This window comes from Thermobia domestica, chromosome 8, assembly GCF_964235325.1.
Source record: "Thermobia domestica chromosome 8, izTheDome1.hap1.1, whole genome shotgun sequence".
In the NCBI taxonomy this organism is placed as follows: domain Eukaryota; kingdom Metazoa; phylum Arthropoda; class Insecta; order Zygentoma; family Lepismatidae; genus Thermobia; species Thermobia domestica.
In genome coordinates, this window is record NC_137461.1 from 289808916 (window position 1) to 289818725 (window position 9810).

The following is a 9810-nucleotide window of genomic DNA, read 5'->3' on the forward strand; positions in this document are numbered from 1 at the left end:
GAAAAACTTCTGAAAGAACTGAAAGCATCAGATAAAGATAAAATATCTTTCAGACTTGACTCTCGAAACTTTTTGCTGGACACAATCAAGAAGATTGTTGGCAGGAGACCTCTGAAAGACAAACTAGTACGTGCTATATCAGCTTCAATCCAAAGAACAATCCAAAACTTGCTCAGACTAGGATGAAACGCATCCTACAAACTCTGCATGAGCATAACAGAATATCTGATTATGTACCTGAGAAAGCAAAGTGTCAATTTATATCTTTCTGTACTGAAATCCAGGGGTCTATTCTAGTTGACTTCAGAGAATAGGAAGAGAAGATGGGCAGCATCAGCTTAGATGACTTATTTGCAAAGGTAATACCCAAGAAACAAGAACACTCTGAGTTATGAAATATTGTGAAAAATGTTTAATTTCATCCTACAACAATGTCTCAGTGAAGGACGGGTTCTTAGTCAATAAGAGACATATTGTAGAAAACCAAATCGAAGATTCTCTGGTAGCACAGAGGTGGGTGCATGATGCAATTATGTACTATGGAGGTGTGGAATCTGTTTCTATTGATCGAAGAATGCCTCTCTAAGTTCGGAGATGCTGTGATGAATACCTTAAACAGAAACGAATCCAAAGTGCAGAGGAAAGTAAAATCAAAGGTGAAAGAAGAAAACTAAGTGCTGAAGTTGAGAAATTGGAAGAAGGAAAAAAAACAAATGGAATTATATTACAAACAAGAAGAAGAACGAACTCAAGACCTGAAAGCAAAACACAATTCTGTTTAAAAAATGTAAATGTGAGGATTAACATGTCTCAGGGTTGGTAACATTAGGACCAGTGGTCGAAGTGAGACGGTATGCGGTGGTATGCCATACCGCCTCTGGTTTTTCTGTAATGAGGACATACCGTCTCTGGTTTTTCAGTGATCAAGACTATATTTAAATAGCCCGCCGGTATGTTGAGTCAAAATCATAATAAAACATACCGCCTCTGCTTTTTTTTTTCATTTCGAACACTGATTATGACTGTTAGTATTAGGCTCAGGGAGAGTTGGCAATATATTCCTGACTGCTTTTTATTGTTTTTTCAAGCAAAAAAATATCTAATTTGTAATGTCAAATCATGTGTTACTCTATCATACACATATTATTATATACTTATATGATAAATTTTGTGTAAATAACAATTATTCATATTGAACATAACAAATATGTAAATGGTAATTAAAGGGAGTGTGTTGGACGGCTATGGGGATGAAGGAGGCCATTAAAAAGTGTATGATTGAACACACCCCATATCTTCCCATTAATTTTCAAGAATTTATGTCAGGGAAAACAACAATTTGTGTCAGGGAAATCGATCTTCACTTTTTTGTGGAAACTCTGGAAGAGGAAAGGCTGGCCCAAGAAATGGCGAACACATTTGGACGCAGGTAATTCCAAAATTGTTTATAAAGAGATTCATGATAGAATTAATATATAACTGCGTCTTCTTTAAGGGCTGTTTGGTGGTATTCTAAGGAAAGTAAGACACATTTGTGAATATTGCATGAGCAACATTACGGTTTAAAACCTTTGTTGAAGTATCCAGTTCTCAAGTATAATGGCCTGAGATGTCCAATGATGTTAAACATTTGGAATATAATTGTAATATATGTCAATCGGTTACTAATTAAGAAATCTAGGATATACTTCCCAGTGGTGCCCACCCCCCTTCATGTCCATGACGCACTCCCCCTCAATTGCCTATCCGTAGGTGTTCTTCCATGAAAAAGATCTTTTCGATTAATTTTTACACCCCCTCAAACATATTTATATAGATTTTTAACCCCCCCAAATATTTCAATGACGCAGTTTGCGTCATAGTCCCCCCTTGTGGGCACCCCTGTACTTCCACTGATGACCTCTCGCTAATAAAGCAGTAGATAGTGTGCATGAGGATCATTTCCATATATTTGGGTTTTTATGCTTGATTTTGGTAAATACTTATTCCAAATGGATACTTGTGTGGAGAGTCAAAAATACAAACACAAAAGGAATAATATGATGTCTAGACGAAATATTTGGCTTTGTGGGTTTTCTCAGAGTACTTGTGTCAGATAATGGTCAGCCATTCCGTAGTATTGAAATTAGAGAATACTGTAAAGTAAGAGAAATAGAAGTTGTATCCTTCTTGATATTCACCTGAAAGCGATAATTGTGTTAACAATAATAATGCGTAGGTCGCCAGGGTTAGCTCTGTTTGCATTTTCAGTACGTACGTCTCAGCTAAAGAATTGCTACAACATTACTCACGAGCGGATGCAGCTGTCTGTTATGAAAACTGTTTTCTTTTGCCTACAACTAATTTGATTTATGGAGTTTGTGCATGAAATACAGTTTAATATACGGAGATGCTCAAATGGAACTTAATAGAACCAATATCTCAAAATTGACAAAAATTGACTTTGGCTCTTTTGGAATCCACCCCTTCAATTGACGCTGCCAACACTACTCAACCTATTTCTTCAACTGCATTTTCTCACTTTAACAAAACAAACTGCGGGTTGAAGTTCTCAGATTCCGGAATTCCGACTTTCTTAAATTCCGAGACTCCGAAATGCCGGGCTAAAGTTTCAAGATTTCAAAATTCAGAAATTCTAAGATTCCGAAATGTCGGAATTTCGGAATGAGTAGATTTGTAATTCCGATTCCGGAATGAAGATTTTCATTCCGAATTATTCCGGAATCTGGAACACCCTTAAGTCTAGGGCCGCTTTCTTTCCCACTTCTTTGTTTTTCCCCAGTTCCCCGGGTAGTGTGATGGCCGAGGATTGTCATTCCTTATAGGTGTGACGGGCTAACATGGTCATAGATGCCGAAAAGCTAGATCCCTAATCCCATGGCCATAGATTCCTAATCCTAATCCTCAAAATTATTGGTTGAAATTCTTGGGAACACTTATAATGGCGTAGTTGCTACTTAATTAATTGTCTTTTTTCTTAAGGTTCCTTTATTGCTGCTGTTTTTAGCTTTATTTTTACGATAAATGTACAGTAAAATGTACGTAAATAACTTAAATAAGAATAACTTTCCAACATAAGAAGTAGGAAACAAAAATTACGATTAAGTAAGAAGTACTCTTATTGACACTTATTATGAACATACGGTGAGTTGTGTGCTGCACTTTTTTCAGTTCAAAACTCTGCATGTATTATGTGAGTCCAATCTTGTATTTTTCAGAATGGATAGTGACATTACCTAACTTTGTCTGGGCTCGTACAGGGGTGCTTATATCAATATTTTAAACAAATTCTCAATATAGAGATTAAATTTTGAGCGGGATGATTGTAATCAAAGCATTTTCATGTTGGAGTAAATACGGTACTTCTTTTTCACCAGTGAACGGATTGTGTTTTAAATTTAATTCACAGGGTTGAATTTATTTAAGAATTTCCCCTGTTTCTCCCTTCTGTAACATCAAACATTATTGCACTAAAGTTAGGGCGACCATACGCCCTGCATTAACCGGGACAGTCCCGCTTTTGGGGCGTGTGTCGGCCGTCCCGTCAGTAGATGGAAAAAAGTAGTATTTGTCCCGTTTTATGCAAGTGAAAGAAGTAAATAACAAACCCTGAATTTTATTCCTTGTACAAGTTTTTGGTAAATTAGAAGAGGAAAATATAAATTTTGATGTTTTATTGAAAGCATTAGAAATGGTGTTGTGCCTTCCTGGTACATCCACTCCTGTCGATTTTTTCAATCATGAATAACATATGGACTAGTGAAAAATGTCTTTACATGTTGCAACAATGAAATCTATGTTACTGGCACTGGTAAACTTCACAGAGAACTGCAGTGAATTTTATGAAAGACTAGTGAAGAATAAAGCTATTCTCAAGAAAATAGGTTCTTCTGAGAAATACTTAACATATTTTTCAGTTCAAGAGTCAACTTCTCACCCAATGTAATATCAAGGATTCGAGCTAGAGCAAATGAGCAAGTGCAGGTAGCATCAGTCCTATTATAATGCAAGTTATTTAGTATAAGTTATTGCAAGTTGCTGTTTACATTTTATAGCTTATTATATTATATTATATTATATTAGAATGTAAATGTATTAGGTGTTGCTGAGGTAAACAGGAACTATTTTACACACTGACTTGTTTTTTTTTATTTCTCATGATTTTTAAAAGGCGGGAACCTGTTCCGTTTTCAGCTGAAAATTTTATGGCCACTCTAAGTAAAGTTATTTTCAAAGATTGGAGGAAGGCATATACCAAGTTTAATTAAAATCCAATAAGTTTTATGAACGTTATGACAGATGGACAGTGACAAATTCTGGTTGAGTAAATTGGTAAGTACTTGATACTTTCGTTTCAATTACGTGTATATTTAATTTCAAATGTAAGCTTATTTCTATATTTTATTAATGGAAAACCTAGAACATCCTTACTTTTGGTCTAGAATCATACTTGTTGTCTTAAATTATTATCTTAGAATAAAATAAGAAAAACTCTAACATAATAAAACTATCTTCAATTCTAATTCTACATTAAATAGCTGTTCTTTCGACTAAAAAATTGTAGTTGATGAAGATTCGAATATAGATCAGCTGACTGATAGTAAAAACATTATCCACTACGAGTATATTCACGTCCTACATTCCCCTATAAACTATAAACAAGGAAGTGATTTTTATGTTTCTGTCGGGTGGAACTTACATTATAACGTTTTTTTTTTCTGTTTTCCCTGCTTGTTACATTATTTGTGTTATACAGGGTGTCCACATGAAAACTCCCTGATTACAAATATTAATTGCATGCTAACTATTAGTGCCGGATAATAACGGTTTGTGGCATCATGAAGAGAAACTCAAACAATTTTCTGTCATTGATTGTTGTTATTTGTTGCAGTTGTTCATGAACAAGCATGGATCCACTCCTTGGCCACCGCGATCTCCCGACATAACCGCTATGAGGCTATGTCAAAGATAGAGTCTACATCACACCTGTACGTGATATTCCTGCTCTTCATCGCAAAATCGAAGAAGCCATCAACTCGATCACCCCGGATATGCTACACAACAAATGGCGGGATGTTGAATATCGACTGGACATTCTCAGAGCTACTAATGGGCCGCACATAGAAGTGCGTGTATAGACAAAAAAAAAAAAAAAAACTGTTTGAGTTGCTCTCCAAGATGCCGCAAACAGTTATTCTCTGGCACTAATAGTTTCCATGCAATTAATGTTTATAGTCAGAGAGGTTTCACGTGGACACATGTATATTGTATAAACCAGGTTCCACAGATTCCACAGGTTTAGAAGTTTTAATAAGTTCAATTACATTATTACGCGAACTGATTTTCTCATATCTTCCACTGCTTCAAGGGGCAAAAGATACTATCCCGCGAAACACATGCATTTTCTTTTGTGACAGATAATACAAATCATGTTCTGCTATCCTCATATAATATATAAACGGGTAGAATTGAGTACCTCCTTTTCCTCCTTTTTAAAGTCAGTTAGAAACACATTGCACTTTATTTTTGTATAAGACCCACGATAATTTCATTGATAATTCTATCTTTTATAGAACGAATGCGTTTTAATGTTGATAGCACAAGAGAATAACTATGAAACCAGATTATTTCAATTTTTCAGTTTAACGACCAACGATTATACAACTTAGGCTAAGGGAGACGATGATTTAAGGCAAGTGAATGACGATGCAAGAATTGGTGGAATGAGAATGTGGAAGAAAACGTCAATACCCGAGAAAACCCAGGGACATGATGTTGTCCACGATAAACTTAATTGACTTGGGATCGAGCCAAGGACCCCACGCACCAGAGGGAAGCGCTCTACCACTGAGCCACCATGTTCTCTCAGATTACATCACCACGAAAGTATACGCCTGTTCCTGGCTATTATAATTTATCATTAAGTGCAATAACACGTACTATTTCAGTTCTCCTCTTTCCTAATACAAATATATTACAGAGACAAAGTAATATTTTTCAAGCCAGAGACGTTGAAGAGAATTATTTTTCAAGCCAGAGACGTTGAAGAGAATTATTTTTCAAGCCAGAGACGTTGAAGAGAAATATTTTTCAAGCCACAGACATTGAAGACAAATATTTTTCAAGCCAGAGACGTTGAAGAGAAATACTTTTCAAGCCAGAGACGTTGAAGAGAAATATTTTTCAAGCCAGAGACGTTGAAGAGAAATATTTTTCAAGCCAGAGACATTGAAGACAAATATTTTTCAAGCCAGAGACGTTGAAGAGAAATATTTTTCAAGCCACATACATTGAAGACAAATATTTTTCAAGCCAGAGACGTTGAAGAGAAATATTTTTCAAGCCAGAGACGTTGAAGACAAATATTTTTCAAGCCAGAGACGTTGAAGAGAAATATTTTTCAAGCCAGAGACATTGAAGACAAATATTTTTCAAGCCAGAGACGTTGAAGAGAAATATTTTTCAAGCCACATACATTGAAGACAAATATTTTTCAAGCCAGAGACGTTGAAGAGAAATATTTTTCAAGCCAGAGACGTTGAAGAGAAATATTTTTCAAGTCAGAGACATTGAAGACAAATATTTTTCAAGCCAGAGACGTTGAAGAGAAATATTTTTCAAGCCAGAGACGTTGAAGAGAAATATTTTTCAAGCCAGAGACATTGAAGACAAATATTTTTCAAGCCAGAGACGTTGAAGAGAAATATTTTTCAAGCCAGAGACATTGAAGAGAAATATTTTTCAAGCCAGAGACGTTGAAGAGAAATATTTTTGAAACCAGAGACCTTGAAGAAACTACATAATTTTCAAACTTGTTTTTCCTTCTTAGGTAGTACTGAAATTTTTATTCCTTCTTAATATTACGCTCATCAATGTGATATTTTCGTATTCTATAATTTTTTGCATTTCCAACACTTCCATCGGGAATCGAACTCAGGACTATGTGTATAGAGAAACACGCACTTACCCATTCGACCACGTAGGGTGGCGTATTATGTGAGATATGTACTAATGTTCTTACAAATCTCTAGTAATAAGGAAAACGATTTCTTTGAGGGGAGAGAAATAATAATAATAATAATGCCTCTAGTCATGGTTGTATAAAGAATGGTATACCTCAGGGATCTCCTTGGGACCCCTTCTTTTTTAACTATTTATTAATGACCTGCCGATGCCGATTATCTAAAATTATTTAGAATAGTAAATAGTGAGTATGATAACTATTTATTACTGAAAGATTTAGATATTGTTAGTACATGGTGTGAAAATAACTTGTTGAAAACGAATTGTTAGAAAACTAAGCATACAAAGTGCAGAAAAAGTCCCGGAACGGTCCAATATCTCGCGAAATATACAGATAAGCAAAACAAAAATAACACGTGTTAAATAGTTTTGAAAAAGCTGTCCAATGATACCAAACACAACCCCCTATCCTCACTCCCTTTCGGGGGTATGGGAGTTAACTTAAATGGAGCCTCCATTTCTTACTGCATATTTGGATTCTCTAGAAAAAGTGACAGTGATTTGACCCAGAATTGGAAACAGTGCCTCCACGGATGGCGCTGAATCGACTCACAAAAAAAGGGGGGTACCAAAACACTATGAGAATGCAAGTTGCCAGTCCCATATCCTGTAACCACACGGTTAGCGTTCGATTCCCGCGCAGATTAACATTAAGTGTACTTTCGTACCCAAATAATAAAATCATACATCGAAACTTCGATAAAAATAATGTATTTGTCCATAATTTATTAACTTGTAAGAAAATACAAATGACGACAAAAATGGTTTATTTTTGTTGTAAATAACCCTATGAACTCTAACCCTAATAACCCTATTACTAAGAACCACTTCATAAAGCTAGTTTGTAAAACAATTAACGATATTTGTATTGTATGTATCTTGAATAAAGTACTAATTGTAGTAGAAACGTATGGAATTTATTTGGGGAAATAACAAAAAAAAAGGTTGCCTTGAGCGGTGATCGAACTCAGGATCTCTGACTCCGCAGTCCAATATGCTAACCGTATGGCCACACAGTACGGAACTGGCAATTCGTATTTTCATAACGTTTTGGTACCCAACTTTTCTGTGTCGATTCAAGCACTATCCGGGAAAGCACAGATTTCAATTCTGAATCAAATCGCTGTCACTTTTTCTGGAGAATCCAAATTTGCAATAAGAAATGGGGATTCCCATTTAAAATTTCAAAGTTACCCCTGTACTTCCGAAAGGGTGGGGATAGGGGGTTGCGTTTGGTGTTATTGAATAGCTTTTTTAAAAACTATTTAACATGTATTACGTTTGTTTTGCTGATCTGTATATTTCGCGAGATATTGGACCATTCCAGGACTTTTTCTGCACCCTGTGTACTAACAAAAGTCAATACTACATGAGTAAGTATGTAGTTAATAGAGTAACATTGCATAAAGCCGGACAGATGAAAGATTTGTGTATGATGTTTGACAGAAATATGAAATTTAGTTATCACATTAATTATATAGTCCACGGTAGTGCTCTGAAACGGGTCGGGTCGGGTCAATCGGGTCAGCTCGGGTCGGGTTATTGGGTCGGGTCAATCGGATCGGATCACTGGTCGGGTTGTCGGTTCGGGTTATTCGGGTCGGGTCGGGTTGTCGGGTCAGGTCAATCGGATCGGATCACGGGTCGGGTCGGGTCGGTCTTGAACCCGACCCGACCCGTTGAGAGCACTAGTCCACGGGACCAGAAGAATAATAGAGTTCATTTTTGACAATGGCCTGAGTTTAAAAATGCCAGCTCATATCTATATTTATTTATATACAAGATACTTGCAAGATAAAGTTTGGTGTAGTTATTAGGAATAATTTGTGTATAATATTGGCAAACAAAACTGAGTCAGTTCAAAAATGTTTTATTAGGCTACTATGCCGTAAAATGAATAAAGGTTACTACTCACATAGTTATGAATCCTGGAATCAATTTTGGGGATTACAAGCATTAAGTGACAGCAGAAAACTTATTGAAAGAGATTTTATTAAAAAAAATACTAGACAATAGATATCATAGTGAATATTGCTTGTATAATGTAGATATAAGGGTACTATTGTATAATACGAGAAATGGATTAACATTAGTTCCTTTGAATACAAAATACAAAATTTTAAGAAGAATGGTCAATTATTTTAATCTAGTTTGAAACATCTATTTTCATCAATGCAGAAGCATAAATTTTCAAGTTCAACAAATATTATTTGTAGTATTTTTGCCCATGTATCTATTTTGAGGCTAAAAATGTTTGGTATTAATTTGACAAAAATTATTGTTTAATCCATTATTATTATTATTATTATTATTATTATTATTATTATTATTATTATTATTATTATTATTATTATTATTATTATTATTATTATTATTATTATTACTGCATTATTTACAATACAAAACCCACTTTGACTGGATACGTTGTAAATTAATTCAAAGTTTTTAAAATAATGTTTTGCGTAAATAACTATCCAGAAATTTGTATTTTACGTAAAGCATGTAAACAGATAACCGATTCGCAAACACAATTTTAAACCGAAATCCTGTTAAGATGGAAGCCTGTGAATTTGTTTGGTGTTTCAGGGTTAAGAAGGCGTTGTGTCTAAGGCTTCTCTTAGAATCATGTAACGTATTAAGACGATGCCCCGGAAACATGTTGTCCCTTCTAAAATAAATCTGCTTAATTCTTTCGTGTAAAACTTGTTGAAATCCTTAAAAAAACAAAACAAAAGAAAAAAGATATAATCCTTTTGTCGGAGGTATATAAAAGATTGTTTGCTTGAT